The following is a 16,847-nucleotide window of genomic DNA, read 5'->3' on the forward strand; positions in this document are numbered from 1 at the left end:
TTTCTTTGATTTTTGGGTCACACCGGGCAGCGCTCAGGGGTTACTCCTGGCTCTACACTCAGAATGTACTCCTGGCAGGCTTGGGAGACCATATGGGAAGCCGGGATTTGAACCACCGTCCTTCTGCATGCAAGGCAAATGCCCTACCTCCATGCTATCTCTCCGGCCCCTAAATCCTGGTGTTTTAATAAAAATACTATCAACAAACATAAAAGCAGAAAGAGAGGAGAGCATCCTGGACTTAAATCTTAAAGCCCAGGCTTCCATATAACTACTCTCTATAGGTAATTTTTTTTTACTCCTCCCAACAACTTTTAATAGAAGAATGTCTTCCCTGCCACATATTAAGAGTTGTGTTTACTCTGCTGTCAAAACAAAACCTCTCTCAGGCTACAGGAAACCAGCTAAGTATTATGCCAGCCTTTTAACCCAGTATCCCATTTAATTTTGAGTCACGCCCGGCAGCGCTCAGGAGTTACTCCTGGCTCGACGGTCAGAAATCACCCCTGGCAGGCTCGGGGGACCATATGGGATGCCGGGATTTGAACCACCAACATTTTGTATGCAAGGTGAATGCCTTATCTCCTTGCTATCTCTCTGCCCCCCCCCCATTTAATTTTTGAAGGCCCTCCAAAGAAAGGATCATTGTCCCATTTTTAAAGAGCAGAAAGTTCAGATTCAGACTATGTACAAAGACCCGGCCCCGGGCATGACAAAACAGAATCTGAATCCAGTTCTGTTAGGGTCTTTCACAGGTTCCCTCCTCTATTCCACCCAAGTATGTACATAGAATTTGAGTCTTTGGCACTTTCTGCCCCAGCCCCATGTCACAAGCCTAGTGCAAACTTCCTGTCCATTCTCACACTAGCCTCTCTGTGCCCACTGGCAGTGCACACAGAGACAAAGAGCTGGTGTTGGTGCCACAACCTGTAGGCCTATTTTCCTAGAGTGAAGGAATTCCAATGCTTGAGGAATCTCGGGGGACCCCCGAGGCAGTAGAGAACACTCCCCCACTGCAAATAGGCCAGGTCAAGAATATTGATCTGGCTGCTGGGGGAGCCTGAGAGGATAGAGAGGCCACATCATCCTACACAACACCAAACTCATAATCACAGTGCTGTAGGTCACACATAAGTTCTCTCTCTCTCTCTCTTTCTCTCTCTCTCTCTCTCATCTTTCTCTCTCTTGTCTCTCTCTCTCATCTTTCTCTCTCTTGTCTCTCTCTTGTCTCTCTCTTTCTCTCTCTCTTTCTCTTTCTCTCTCTCTCTCTCTCTCTCTCTCACACACACACACACACACACACACACACACCTTCAAAAGGGAGCAAACACAGTCTCATAGAAACACACACATGTCCATATTCCTAGTCAGGTTCACACACATGAGAACATGGTGTCCAATCACACATTGGCACAGTCCACAGCTAATTCAGACTCTACACAACACACCTCCGCACAGACACAAACACAAATGCATAAGCTCACAAACACATATGACAGACACAGCTGACCTTACCACCCCCATTCATCACATCGTCACTCTGGCATTGCAGAAAGTCAGGGATAGAGCTGAGGCCCAATAAAAATGTCCCCCATTCCTTTCTCTAACCCAAGCATTCTGATCTTGGGGGTCCTGTTGGCTGCCTCAATTGCCTTGACTACTATGAGGACCTACCTGGTCAAGTGTTTCTGAGCACCTGAATATGAGTCTGTTGTTGTCATGGCCCAGGAGGGGCTGGGTACCTCCCCACTGTTCACGCATGTGGTGATAGTGGGCACTGGCATGTCTGGTCTGGTCACAACTAAGGCTCTGCAGGATGCTAACCACCAGGTGAACATCCCTAGGAGCAGCTTCAATCTTTTGGCCTCTGGGTGTCTTCCTGTGGTGGGAAAGAGTAAGGAGGGAGTGAGGTTATAGTGAGCTCTCAAACAATTGCACATAAGCCAAATTCAGATTCTCCTGAGACTTGGAAACACAACTTGTGTCCTCCTGGAAACAAAAGTTGAGACAGGCTGGGTAAGAGAACTCAGCCAGGAGGAAGGAGCTTGTCCTTGTCCCTGGGAGCTCTGCTGCCCCACCCCTCCTTAACCCTGCCCTTCCAAGCACTGGCTTGGGAGTCCATGATGCTTTAAGTCCTCCTCAAAGAACTCCAAATCCAAAATCAAGCATCTCTAAGTCAATCACCTTAACCCTGTGCAATATCTCTTTCCCTACTCTGATCTTTTTTGTTTTGGGGAGCTACATCTAGCTGTGCTCAGACCTACTCATGACTGCTCAAGGATCTCTTCTGACATTGCTCAGGGGCGCCTTTGCAGTGCTGGAATTCAAACCCAGGTTGACTGCATGCATGAAATGTACTGTACCTGCTGTACTATCTATCTGTCTCTACACTGATATACTTATATTTCCCCCTCAAGTATAAAGCAACTAGGCTCAGAGATAAATCAAGATGGCTCTGTGTCAAAGTGCATGTTTGGTATTGGGGAGATAGAACAGCAGGCAGATATGATACTTGACTTGCATGTGATTGACCTGGGTTTGATGCCCTACATCCTATGTGGTCCTTCAACCACCACCAGGAGTAATTCCTGACTACAGAGTCAGGAGTTACCCTTGAGCATCACCGGATCTGGCCCCAAAATCCAAAAATAAAATAAGAGTGCATTTTTTTGTGTGTGGTTTTTGGGTCTCACCCGGCAGTATTCAGGGGTTACTTCTGCCTCCATGCTCAGAAATTGCTCCTGGCAAGCACGGGAGACCATATGGGACGCTGGGATTCAAACTGATGACCTTCTGCATGAAAGGCAAATGCCTTACCTCCATGCTGTCTCTCCGGCCCCAAGAATGCATTCTTAACCCCTGAACTGGAACCAACTCAAGTCATTGGCAGTGAGTCTTCCAAGACAAAAAGAATCCTTTCCTAGATTTTTCAAGATTATGACTTCTTTTTTTCCTTATGTAGAAATTTAGTTCAAGATTTTTCTTCAAACACCACCAAAAACTAAGGTAAAACAAACAAACACACACCCAAAAACTAAAAATAAAAACAGAACTCACCTCAACCTTTTACCTTAAACTCAGTAATAAGGGGCTAGAGTGAAAGCACAGCAGTGAGGTGTTTGCCGTTCATGTGGCCAACCTGGGCCGGACCTGGGTTCGATCCCTGGCATCCCATATGGTCCCCCCAGCCTGCCAGGAGCTATTTCTGAGCACAGAGCCAATAGTAACTCCTACGTGCCACCAGGTGTGGCTCAAAAACAAAACAAAACAACTCAGTAATAAAAGATAGTATGAATGTTAATGCCTTTGCCTTGCACAGGTAACCCCATTTTTAACCCTGACACCACTTATGTCCCCTTGAGCACTACCAGATATAATCCAATTCCCCGCTGCACCAGGACTGATCCAATCCTCCCCATCCCACCCCCAAGATAAAAATAGAAATGGGAAAGAGAATTTCAACTATTGTTAAAACAGAAAATTTCTCTCTGTGCTTCTATCCTTCCCATTAGATACCTTGACCTTCAGGAAGGCTAAGTTCCCTTTCCCATGAGGGCAAAAGAAACAATGACCAGGAAGAGGAAATAGGACTATCACTGAAAAAACATTTAATGAGAACTGCTGGGCACAGGAAGAATGGGAATGGAGGGTAGGGGGTGGAGGCTTTCCTGGAAGCAGTTTTCAAGATGAGGCCAGTGGGAACAAGGAAAGGAGGAAACATTTGGCCTCATTGGCTCTGGGGCCATATTATGCCTGTTATACTCCAGGTTAGTCCATAGACTGACACCGACCTACTGCATCAACCACATCAGGTTTAGCCCTACCGTCATGGAGGTGACCCCACAGCCCTGTTCACGAGGACCAACATCTTCACCCAGGACTTAGCCCTGGATTTGGAGACACTGATCATGCCGATCACCCACGTGTCACAGCTGCATGAGCACCACCGCACCACCATCAAGATGATATAGTACTTTGTTCCAGTAAGCAAGGATATGATGCATGTGACATCATTGAACAGTACTCACAGGGTCACCTTGACCTCATATTGCATATCTAAGAGCTGCTAGGCTAGATCAGTCCATTGGGAAGCCTCTACTTTTCATCTCTGTCTCAGAGAAAAGCAAGGACCACGGGACCAACATCTAGTTCAGTGCCCAGCTGAAACAGGTAAAGGACAGGATAGTATAGCTGGACCAGAGACTGGTGCTCATCACAGAAATTCTCTACCAGCTGCTAAACCTGCACAGGGGTCCTCTGAGTGAGCATGGCCCCCTGGGGGAGCGAGTCCCCAGCCATGCCCTCCTACTACATGACTCCCTGACTCCCTAGATTCCTCCAGAGATCTACCTTCCCAGCAGCGCCCTCCCTGCCTATGATCCGCTGATGGTGCCTCCCCAGGACCCCAGTCAGGTGTCCTGACATGACAGGGTAGGTTGGGGGGTACACCAGGTGCTGCATCCCCCCAAAACAGACCCTATACCCCTGGGAAAGTCTATGGGCCCCATACCCCAACCTCCACAGCAGGTTCCAGGGTTGGCACCCAGTCTCCCTGTGGGGTCTGGCTTAGACTATCCCCTGGGGTTTTTGTCCCCACCAAGGGTAGAGATCAACACTTTGATCTGGAACAAAGACTCAGCCCTGCCCCAGACCCTAGTGGCCAGACCTGCACTCCTCAGAAGGGCTCTGAGTGGGGTGTTCCAGATCAAATCACAGTACCCACCCCAGGGCTGGAGGAGGCTAAGTGACACCCTGATCCATAGTAGAACCCAATAAATGCGTCTCACAGGAGAAAAATAAAAAAGAGAAAAAGCAATAGTAGAGCAGATAGGGAATTTGCCTTGCATTTGGCCAACCTGGATTCAATCCCTAGCAGCTCATGTCATCTCTTTTTTTTTTTTTTTTTTTTTGTGGTTTTTGGGTAACACCTGGCAGTGCTCAGGGGTTACTCCTGGCTCCGTGTTCAGAAATTGCTCCTGTCAGGCAAGGGGGACCATATGGGATGCCGGGATTCGAACTGATGACCTTCTGCATGAAAGGCAAACGCCTTACCTCCATGCTATCTCTCCAGCCCCTCATGTCATCTCTTGAGTCTACCTGAAGTGATCCTTGAGCAGAGTCAGAAGTAACCTCTGGGTACAGCCAGGTATGGCACCAAAAGAAAAAAGAAAGTAAATTACAAGCAAGGAGCCTCTTGTTAAAAACTCTGCCTACCTTGCTCTGAAAAAGTGGACAGTATACAAGGATCACACAGAAATTTTTAACTCCAAATGAAGAAATAAAAGCCAAATAGGGAAAGAGAAGTGTAGGGGTTCATGCCTACACAAAGTCCAGAGAAAAATTTGCTTTCCCCATACTGATTGGCTTCAGGAATTATTACCATGTTCTCTCTTTTCCTGTCTCTTAGCTCTGCTTATATAGTAGTAAGTGTTCACATTTAATGGAATGATAACATCACTAACTTGTGAATCTGAACTTTGGAAATTGAGTCCTTGCAAGTGTGATCAGATTAGGATGCATTGTAAAGGATGAGGGAGGGTGCTGAGGCAATGACTGTAATTCTGTCCTAGAGCACTGGAGTCTTGGAGACAAAATAGATGAGAGATAGTACAGCAGACAATGCAGTTGCCTTGCACACAGCCAACCAGAGGTCAATCTCCGACACTTTATATGAGTCCCACTGGTATGATCCCAAGCCAAAAATAAGCCCCTGAGTGCACAGTGGGTAGAACATTTGCCTTGCACATGGCCAACCCAGGTTCAACCCTGGTATCCCATGTGATCCACGAAATCTGCCAAAAGTGATTTCTGAGAGCAGAGCTAGGAGTAACCCCTAAGCACTTCGAGTATGAGCCAAAAACAAACACACAAACAAAAAAAAACCCTGAACACTGCCACTAGGTATGGCTCTAAAACCAAAATGTTTATGTTATTGTTGCTATAAAATGTTAACAAACAAATAAACAAATAAAAGCTCCTAGAGTGGGCTATAGAGTAGCAGTTTGACTTGGGTTCTATTCTCAGTACCATTTAGTCAGTTCCATAACTACCACTGGGTCTAGCCCTGGATGCTCCTGAGAACTGAAGGCCCCAGTACCACCAGAATGGCCTGAGTATTACCACAGCATTACTAACCTAATTGGCTGAGAATCACCAGTGAGCTCCCCCAAGTTTCCTGAGCACTGCTTGAGAGGTCCACACCTAAAAATAACCATTTTTCATTAACATCAGTCTCTTAAAAATAACTATGACTCCTGGTGCCTGGGAACCAGTTGTGCAGAGAGGAAAGAGGAAGGAAAGGGGAAAGAGGATGGTGGGAACCTCCTTTGATTTAGAAAAAAATGACTTGTGGCTTTTAGATGGAAACCAGATCAGAGAAAAAGAAGAGGACACAGAACTGCTGGAGTTCTTAAGGACAGACCCCAGAAACCAAATCTGAGTGACTTGAGTTGGAGAGGAAAATATCAACCTAAAGGAAAATTATCAAGAAGCTCCGAATGTGGGTAGAATTGGGCAAAAGTTAAAGTAGACCACAGGCTTGGGTCTCAGCAGGATCCTGCTGTGGGAGAGCCTGACAGATTGCCACTGTGGCTGCCCAAACATTCACTGTGCCTGATGCTCCAGAGCTGTTCCACTCTCCATGCCTCTGTGGGTTATTTTCCCAATTAAAAGAGTTGGATGTAGGCCAGTGTGATGGCTCTGCAGTATGACACTTGTTTTGCAAAGTATAAGGCCTACATTCAATCCTCCACTGCAAAACAAAATAAAACCCCCAAAGTAAGTGTTTCCAAAATCCAGAAGAAAGCATTCTCATGCTTGTGTGTAGGCCAGCATTCTAGCTGGTGGCAAGGTCTGGGAAAACAAAGAATCAATATTTTCTAGCCTTTGATGAAAGGCAATGCTTTGGTGCATTCCCCAGATACATTCATTCCATATAGAAAACAGGTGCTGATGCTTCTAGCAATAGACAGGAATCAAGCTCAAAGGGATGAATGGAACCAGTCTACCTAGTCACATCTGCCTATCCCCACTGGCTTCAGTTCTCACCTGGATAATAAGCATCATTCTTCTCTACCATATCATAGCTGAAGGCATTAGAAATCATATTCAAAAGGCACCTAAAAATCATGTCAACATATTAAAATAATTTTAAATAAAATGCCAAACAAAAGTTTATGTTACTAGAATGCAAAAGTGCTCAGAGAAATTTAAGAACAAGGATAAGGACACTGGGGTTCATCCAGAGATGAACTAAATAGTAGAGAGAATGCCTGATTGCAGGAATGAAGCTGGGGGTTTCATCCTCGCAACACTCCTCATGCTGAGTGCATTCCCATTAGAAAATGTCTGTCTATAATATTCTTTGCTGAAACAAACAAAAAAAAAGGATCGATCACCCTTATACTACAATGAAATATGTGCATGCATGAGACTAGTTGCAGTGCTCACTGCAACTAAATGTGTGAGCACAGAAACCCCCCTGATCTTAGTAACAGTGACAAAAGGAAGAAAAGGGGAAGGGTGGAAGAGAGAACCAGATCAAGGGAAGAAAGAAAGAAAGAAGAAAGAAGAAGAAAGAAAGAAAGAAAGAAAGAAGAAAGAAGAAAGAAAAGAAAGAAAGAAAGAAGAAAAAAGAAAGAAGAAAGAAAGAAAGAAAGAAAGAAAAGAAAGAAAGAAAGAAAGAAAGAAAGAAAGAAAGAAAGAAAGAAAGAAAGAAAGAAAGAAAGAAAAGAAAGAAAAAGAAAGAAAGAAAAAAGAAGAAAGAAAGAAAGAAAGAAAGAAAGAAAAAAGAAAGAAAAAGAAAGAAAGAAAAGAAAGAAAAAAGAAAGAAAGAAAGAAAGAAAGAAGGAAGGAAGGAGGAAGGAAGGAAGGAAGGAAGGAAGGAAGGAAGGAAGGAAGGAAGGAGGAAGGAGGAAGGAAGGAAGGAGGAGGAAGGAGGAGGAAGAAAGAAAGGAAGAAAGAAAGAAGAAAGAAGAAAGAAAGAAAAACAAAAGAAAGAAAGAAAAGAAAGAAAGAAAAGAAGAAAGAAAGAAAAGAAAGAAAGAAGAAAGAAAGAAAGAAAGAAAGAGGAGAAAGAAAGAAAGAAGAAAGAAAGAAAGAAAGAAAGAAATAGAGAAAGAGAAAGAAAGAAAGAACGAAAGAAACAAAGAAAGAAAGAAAGAAGAAAGAAAGAAGAAAGAAAGAAAGAAAGAAAGAAAGAAAGAAAGAAAGAAAAGAAAGAAGCAGTGAAGAGGAGAGGAGGAAAGAAAATAGAAAGAGAGGGGAGGGAAGGAGAGAAGAAAAAAGTAGAGGGGATAGAAGAGAAGAAAAGAGGAGAGAAAAGGAGAGGAGAGTGCAGGAAGGGAGAGAAGGGGAAGGCACTCAAACTCATTGGGACACAAGACTTGTTAAAGCTTAGCAGCAAAGAACAAGGAAGGATTTGCTGCCACAACCACCTAAATCAGGAGTCTCCCCCTATCACAAAGTAATGCAGCTAGTCAGCTTGGAAAAAGGAATGAGAAAGAGTCAGATGTAGGCTAGAGTGGTGGCTCTGCAGTACAATACTTGCTTTACAAACTGTGAGGCCCTACATTCAATACCTCCACTGCAAAACAAAACAAAACCCCCCAAAAAAGTGTTTCCAAGACCCAGAAGAAAGCATGCACATGCTTGTGTGTAGGCCAGCACAGAAAGAGATGGAGCAAAACCCAGACCAAACAGCCTTGTAGCTGAGACAGCCAAAGTGGCAGAAGGTCCATGAAGGCCAAAGTGAACATGGGCCAGAATTGACCATCTGTCTGGGGGGTGATGTTCCACTAATGCCACACGCCCTCTCAACCTTGCCAACACTGTCCTCAAAGAGAAAAGAAAGGAGTGGCGTTGCAGCCCATGAAACCGACTCTGCAGACCTTTGGTTCAAGTTTCAGTGAGCAGCCTTTTTCATCTGACTATATCAAAACCCAGGCACACCCTCAGTCATGCGAGTGCTTTTAATAATCAAGAGCCCCTAAGCCTTCACAAAAACTGCAGTTAAATTGACTCCAATAACTCAGGGATAAAAGCATGCCTCAGTGAGCTTCCAAAAATGCACTATTCACTTAATTCACTTTGGGCTATAACTCTGGAAATCTAGGTTGAAGATTACTCTAAGGAGAACTGACTGGTTGCCATAGAAACCAGTGAGCACCCCCAGAGCCAGGTGTCAGGACTCTAGAAGAAGACCAAAACTAGAAGTTAACTGAGGGGCCAGAGAAATTGTACAGTGGTAGGGTGTTTGCCTTCCACAGGAACAATCTGGGTTCAATCCAAGGCACCACATATGGTCTTCAAGCCCATCAGGAGTGATCTTGGAATGTAGAGCCAGGAGTAAGCCCTAAGCACCACAAGCTGTGGCCCCCAAACAAAGCAAAGACAAGAAAATGAAGTTAGAAATGAGAACCCTTTGGATGTCAAGGCCTGATGCACCAATGGATACCATAGGAAAAGCAAATGGAGTGGAAAAGAATAGGAGGTGGATCCTACCAGGAACAATCAACCTCTTTTAATTCTTTTGCTCATGCATTCTACACTCAGCAATTAGCATCAGTCTTCTCAGGCAAGGGGCTGGAGGTGTCAAGAGTGAAGAGACAACCACCATGCCAAGGAGTGAGTGCAGGCCAGCTGGTCATGAAAATAGTATCAGCATCAAACCCTACTTTGCAGGGACCAAGCTGGAACCATGCATCCATTTTGTAACAGAATCCTCATAGAGAAGCAAAAAATTTAAACTATGATATAGATCTAATTACTATCACCATTTTACAAATGGTGATACTAAGGATATAAGTAAGAGCTAGAAAATTAACTTAGCTCTAAGTTCCTCTCTGATGCCCTACATCACCTACAAAAACTAAATTTTCGTCTAACATGTAAAATAAATCAAAAGGTCTTTGAAATTCCTTTTAATAAAATATAAATGAGCCTATTCAAATCAGAGTCAGACTTAATCTCATTTTATTAAGCCACTGAAGTTCAAAGAAAAGGAATTCTGCTTCTGCTTTGAGCCTCTGATAGTCCAAAAGATTTCTATTGACTACAGGGTGTCTGAGCAGGCCCTATCCTAGTCTCCAGGGTTAAAAAAAATGGGGGATGAAATTCTCTGGTGATGTTGCAAGGAAATGTAAATGAAACCTCAGGAAGTGCTTTCAGTTTTGAACCTAGGAAGATGGAAAATTGTTTTTTTAAAAATGGTCTCACCTTGGGCATAAGAATGGGTATAAAAGTGGAGAGGAGAGAGCCATTTACTGTCCCTGGGACTGTTGTAAATCTGGCAAGTAACTGGAACTGAAACTTGCCAAGCTTGCCCAGTTCGATGGACATACTGGCTCCACAGAAGGATGGCACCATGCTGTGTGGCATCATTGCTGTGTCCCTGAGGAACAAAACTATTCAAATAGCAGGAGAGCTGACATTGTCACTCGGGCGCCCAACAGGAAGGCTGTGTTTTTATGGGATGGAATTGTCCTCAAAGAACTTGGGGTCCAGCCTCCATTTTCCATGTTCCAATGGAAAATAAGGGAACTTAAAAGTCCAGAAGAACTAAAAACACAATGAATAGATGATAATTTTGTGACTCAGTGGTAGAGGACTTGTTTTTCATGTGTAAGGCCCTGGGTTCAATTCCCGACAGCACTAAAAAGATAAATAAAAATACAATGAGAGCCAGAGCGATAGCTCAGCTGTAAGGTGTTTGCCTAGCATGTGGCCGACCCGGTAGGACTCAGGTTTGATTCTTGGCACCCTATATGGTCCCCCAATCCCACTAGGAGCAATTTCTGAACACAGAGCCAGGAGTAGCCCCTGAGCACCGCCGGGTGTGACCTAAAAACCAAAAACAAAACAAAAAAATTGAAAAAAAAATTACAATGGAAGATAAGAGAGTATGAGGTTAGAGAGAAAGTAGTAATGGTGAGTAGGGTCGGGGCCGGAGAGATAGCACAATGGTAAGGCGTTTGCCTTAGACGCAGAAGGATGGTGGTTCGAACCCCGGCATCCCATATGGTCCCCCGAGCCTGCCAGGAGCAATTTCTGAGCATAGAGCCAGGAGTAACCCCTGAGCACTGCCGGGTGTGACCCAAAAACCAAAAAAAAAAAAAAAAAAATAGTGAGTAGGATCCTTTGCTTTGCATGAGGTCAACACAGGTTCCTCATATGGTCCCCTGAGTCCCACCAGGAGTGATCTCTGAATACCTCCCGGTGTGGGCCCAAAATCAAAAAGAGAGAAAGTCAATATAAATAATTATCAGTCTTATTTTGAAGAGAAAATACAATAAAGAGAATTTTTAGAAAAAGAAAACATATATCATTAGAAATACTTAGGGGGCTGGAGAGATGGCATGGGGGTAAGGCATTTGCCTTGCATGCAAAAGGACTGTGGTTCAAATCCCGGCATCCCATATGGTCCCTGAGCCTGCCAGGAGCGATTTCTGAGCATAGAGCCAGGAGTAACCCCTGAGCACAGCTGGGTGTAACCCAAAAACCAAAAAAAAAAAAAGAAATACTTGAGATACATTTATTAGAAGATTATACTTAATTAAAAGAAATAGTCAATAAATTTTTAAAACTAGGGGGAGAAGGAATTTAAGAAATTATTTGAAAACACAAAAAATAGCAGCCATGTAAATTAGAAGAAAAGTCTGTATAAATTTACTATATAAATCTAGCAGGAAAGAACAGATAGACTGGGAGATTGGCAATATTTGAAGAAGTTAAAGACCAGGAATTTTCCATAATTGATGGAATATAAAACAACAGGTAAAGGAAACCTAATAACTGCCCACGTTGGATTAATAAAAAAATAAATGCACACAAAAAGACAAAAAATAGCCTCATGGGCAGTCAACTCATTGGGCTAGAGACAGGCCTTGCATACTGGATGCCAGGATTGATCCCAGGCACCATGTGATCCAACAGCATTGCCAAGAGTGACCTCCAAGCAAGAGACAAGTGTAGTCCTGTGCACCACTGGGTGTAGTCCAAAACAAAAAACAAAAAAATTATAACCCCACTCCTTTTCCTAGTTCAATGCAAATGTATCTGGAATCTAGGTGTAATAGATTATTTTCTCAGGAAAAAAGAAAAATTGATCAAATAGCCTTCTAAAAGCAAAGAGAGTTTTAAATAGACCATCCCAGTAATGAAAACAAAGTTGTCAGGAAAGCCATGCCTCCCCCAGAAACACCAAACCCTGATATTTTCACAGGAGAATTCTTTGAGAAATAAATTGATCTAGTTTGTATAAACTGTTCTACAGAGAGAGAGAAAAACATAAACAGTAATTGAAGTAATAGGGGCAAGAACTACAGATACTGTGAAACCTTGTCCCAGAAAAAGTGAACGTTATTGCTGACCAATGTTTATAAAGTTTTTGGTAGGCTTTATTTTTAGAGATCCTGCCCCCCACCTTATGTAAGCCTACCTGCTAACTGTGAATATTGGCTTTTGCCAATGATTGCTGGGGGGGGGTTAGAGGGGAGTGGGGACTGGGTCACACTGGTGGCTCTGCGATTAGAAATCACTCCTGGCAGGCTAGAGGGACCGTATAGGATTCCAGGAATTGAATCAGAGTCCATCTGAGAGTGCAAAGCAAATGCCCTACCACTTGTGCTATGGCTCTGGCCCCTGATTTCTGGCTTTAATGCTGCAAGGATTAGCTTCTGTCATGACTTGTTTTATTGTAGGAACTCCTTTAACTAATCTGGATCAGCGACAGGGGTCACCTTTTGAGATTAGAGAAATTTTTCTAATTAATCAGGTCCATTATTGGGGTCCTCCTGAAAACAACCATCTGTTGAAGTTTTGCTGAGAACCACTGTTCTGTTGTTTCTTGGTGATTGTCCTGAGTTTATGACCAGCGATGGGCCTTTCTTGGTGATAAGGTCGGGAATTTCACACGCACCCCTCTAATGACTCCAGAGGCAGAGACCATGCAAAAGCAAGATTTTTGTTTTTGTTTTGTTTTGTTTTTTATACAAGCATGCAGGTGCCTCCCAGAGGATGAGAAAGAGCCCCGAATCAGATTTAACAAGCCTTTATATAGCTTTCAGACAGTGGAAAATTACAGTAGGGTGATTCATTTTAGGTTGGGTGGTCCATTTGACATTTGCTCAGTTACATTTTTGCATGATTTAGATAAGCACAAATCACAAGGTTTACAACAGTTAAAATGTATTTTTTGGTCAAGGGTAGGTTCTTGGGATTTAGGAAGGTGGGGTGGGGGGGGGGGATCCAGGGAATTAAGGGTGAGTCCTTGGGAAGCTGCAGAGAAAAATTATTTTATTTCTTTTACCTTTCATTGAGAGGTAACACGTCAAACTGTAAGCTCAGAATAATTAGTGAAGACCAGGGCTGGAGTGGTGGCACAAGGCTTTGTGAGCTAGCTAGAACGGACCACGGTTCGATCCCCAGCATCCCATATGGTCCCCCAAGCCTGCCAGGAGTAACATCTGAGGTGTCACGAGTGTGGCCCAAAAACCAAAAAATAAATAAAAGACCAGTGACAGCAAACTCCTTAAACTGTAAACTGAAATAATCCTTATTGATTAAGACCAAAAATAGGGCTTTCTTTGATCATTAAAGATAAAATAACCTGGAGGCTGGAGAGATAGCATGGAGGTGAGGCATTTGCCTTTCATGCAGAAGGATGGTGGTTCGAATTCCGACATCCCATATGGTCCCCGAGCCTGCCAGGAGCGATTTCTGAGCATAGAGCCAGGAGTGGTCCCTGTGAGCGCTGCCGGGCGTGACCCAAAAACAAAAAAACAAAAAGAAAGAAAGAAAGAAGAAAGGAAAGAAAGAAAGAAAGAAAGAGAAAGAAAAGAAGAAAGAAAGAAAGAAAGAAAGAAAGAGAAAGAAAGAAGAAAAAAGAAAAAGAAAGAAAGAAGAAGAAGAAAGAAAGAAAAGAAAGAAAGAAAGAAGAAGAAAGAAAGAAAGAAAGAAAGAAAGAAGAAAGAAAGAAGAAAGAAAGAAAGAAAGAAAGAAAGAAAGAAAGAAGAAGAAAGAAAGAAAGAAAGAAATATATATATATAATAACCTCGGGGTTGTAACCATATTTCTTACTGTGACATTGTATTTTGCTCATCTGCTGAAGAATTATGTATACTTTGCCTTCCTTTGTATAAAGTGCAGTTGCCACACTGTTAAAAAAGAATTCCTGGCTGAAGCTTTGACAACCTGGGACCTAACAGATACAATAGATTAAAAAAAAAAAACATAATGAATGTGAATAATCTTATGCTAATACATTTGAAAGTGGAGAATTTCAAATTGATAAAAAAAAGGACAAGTTTATGTAAAACTAAAAATTATACAAAACAGACAAGTTCATATGAGAATATAATTTGACAACATTTGTTCAGTGAATGTTCAGTGAATTAATTCAGTGAGTTTTCGAAACCTAGACTGGAGAGAGGGTGAACCAAGACGATCAAACAGGAAGAATCTGTGCAGCATTCTCTGCTGATTATGGCAAAATATACACTACAAAAATAGAATCAAATAGAGAATCTTGTCTGAGGCCAGACCAAAAAGACACAGAACTAGCCCAGAGTTCCTCCCCAGGAGAGCATTCCCATGTGGAGCAAAAAGCAGCAAGCAGGAATCTAACGTTAAAATTGCTGGGGCTGGAGAGAGCACAGCGGATAGGGCACTTGCTATGCACAAAACACAGCCAATCCTGGTTCTGTTCCTGGCATCCGTTGGGTCCCCAGAAGTAATTCTTGGGTGCAGACCCAGAAATAAGCCCTGAGCATCACTGGGTGGGAACCAAAAATTAAAATAAATAAATAAATAAATAAATAAATAAATAAATAAATAAATAAATAAAACTGAGGTTGCTGAGTCACAGAGGGACACCGCAGTGTGGCATCACAGTTACTTCCCTACTCAGCTTGGGTCTGACTCTATGGTTGTCGTAAGACACTTGCAAATTTAAATGCCCTTTTAGCTATAGTTCTGCTTTGTGCTTTAGGCATTAATGACCGTACATATCCCACCCCCATTGCTGCCCAGGTCTAGTGACCATCAACAGCACAGCCATTGGTACTCACTAGTCACCATGATCTGGTCTGCAGTTATGTCTACTCTGCACTGCAGCTTCTGTAGGGTACTTGTGACCTAGTGACCACTGAACACAGATCTGCCCTGAAAACAGCTAAATATGCCTCCCCCAAAATAAATAATTAAGAATATTTATTCCCCCACCAGTGGAAATTCCAGTAGTTCCGCCATCTTCCTCCCAGCTCTGCCACCATGCTACAGAAGAAAATAATGGCAAACAATACTTCCCAGGTAGTTCAGTCCCAGCTGATACCTCTGTGGCCTTCTCAGAAAGGCCAATTCCCCTTTCTGCATGAACTATAACAGTCCAGTGCCTCCCTTAATGCTCTCTGACAGAAAGTGCTCAACTCTGCAATTTAACCTTATCAAACTTCCAGACCACCTAATTTGTTTTAGATTTATAACTCCTGGACCACACAGTCACAAACGACAACATGACACTTCAATATCTTGTAGTATCACAGAAAATCTTATGGGAAACTTACATAATAATCTATCTACCTCAGTGAGTCTAACCAGGATCACAGAAGGCTTAATTAAGACCAAATTGCAGACCAGTAAATCTTTAGACACTGACTTTAGGAATACCATGGTGAGATATAACACTCATTTTAGATTGACCTGTGATAATTCCAGTTGCCTTTGTGTTGTAATAAACAATATTAAGGAAATTTGTTTGTGCCTCCATGGAGGCAGGCTAAGGTGGTGGATGATTGATAAAGAATACTGGTGAAAGGATAGTCTCACCAGTGATGGGATTGGTGTTGGAACATTTAGTGCCTGAAATGACTATATTATGAACAACTTGGTAAGCATGTTATAAAAATTAGAAAGAAAAAAGACAGAAAAGGGGCTGGAAAGATAGCATGGAGGTAAGGCATTTGCCTTTCATGCAGAAGGTTTTTGGTTCAAATCTCAGCATCCCATATGGTCCCCCGAGTCTGCCAGGAGCGATTTCTGAGCATGGAGCCAGGAGTAACCCCTGAGCGCTGCCGGGTGTGACCCAAAAACCAAAGAAAAAAGAAAGAAAGAAAAATATAATAATGTCTATTTCTATAGAATGGGGTTGAGACAAATAGGCAGTAAGTTAAATGTTAAATATGACTGAGAAAAATTATATTCATTTCTGTATTTTTCTGTAACTTGAACATATTTCAGAAATATACTTTATTTTTTTATTCTTTGTTCTTTTAGGTCATACATGGCTTAGAACTTACTCCTGATTCTTCTCTCAGGGATCACTCCTCATTTGATTCCAGAAGACTATATGGGTACAAGTGACTTCCCTACTGTAGTATCCTTCTAGTCCCTACATTTCAGAAATTTTAAATATTTAGCACACATACAGTCTGTAGAGAAGGCTCAAAGGGAGCACATGGTTCACATTCTGGAGACTAGGTCCCATCCCCAGCACCACATGGTCACCTTAAGCACTGCTGAGAGCAACCTCCAAATAACACAGCAGGAATAGTAAACCAAGGATCGTTGGTTATAACCCAAAAACAAAAACTAAAACACACATAGGAAGAGATACTCAGTTTAAATGAACTACTTCTCTAAGTTCTTTTCTAGTGTCTAGCCTTCCAAGATTTAATCCAAAACTAAGCATATTTTTTAATCAAACCTCCTTGAGAGGGGCTGGAGAGATAGCATCGAGTTAGGGTGATTGCCTTGCATACAGAAAAAAGGTGGTTCAAATCCCGGCATCCCATATGGTCCCCTGAGCCTGTGAGGAGCGATTTTTAAGCATAGAGCCAGGATAAACCCCGGAG

This window comes from Suncus etruscus, chromosome 6, assembly GCF_024139225.1.
Source record: "Suncus etruscus isolate mSunEtr1 chromosome 6, mSunEtr1.pri.cur, whole genome shotgun sequence".
Classification (NCBI taxonomy): Eukaryota; Metazoa; Chordata; class Mammalia; order Eulipotyphla; family Soricidae; genus Suncus; species Suncus etruscus.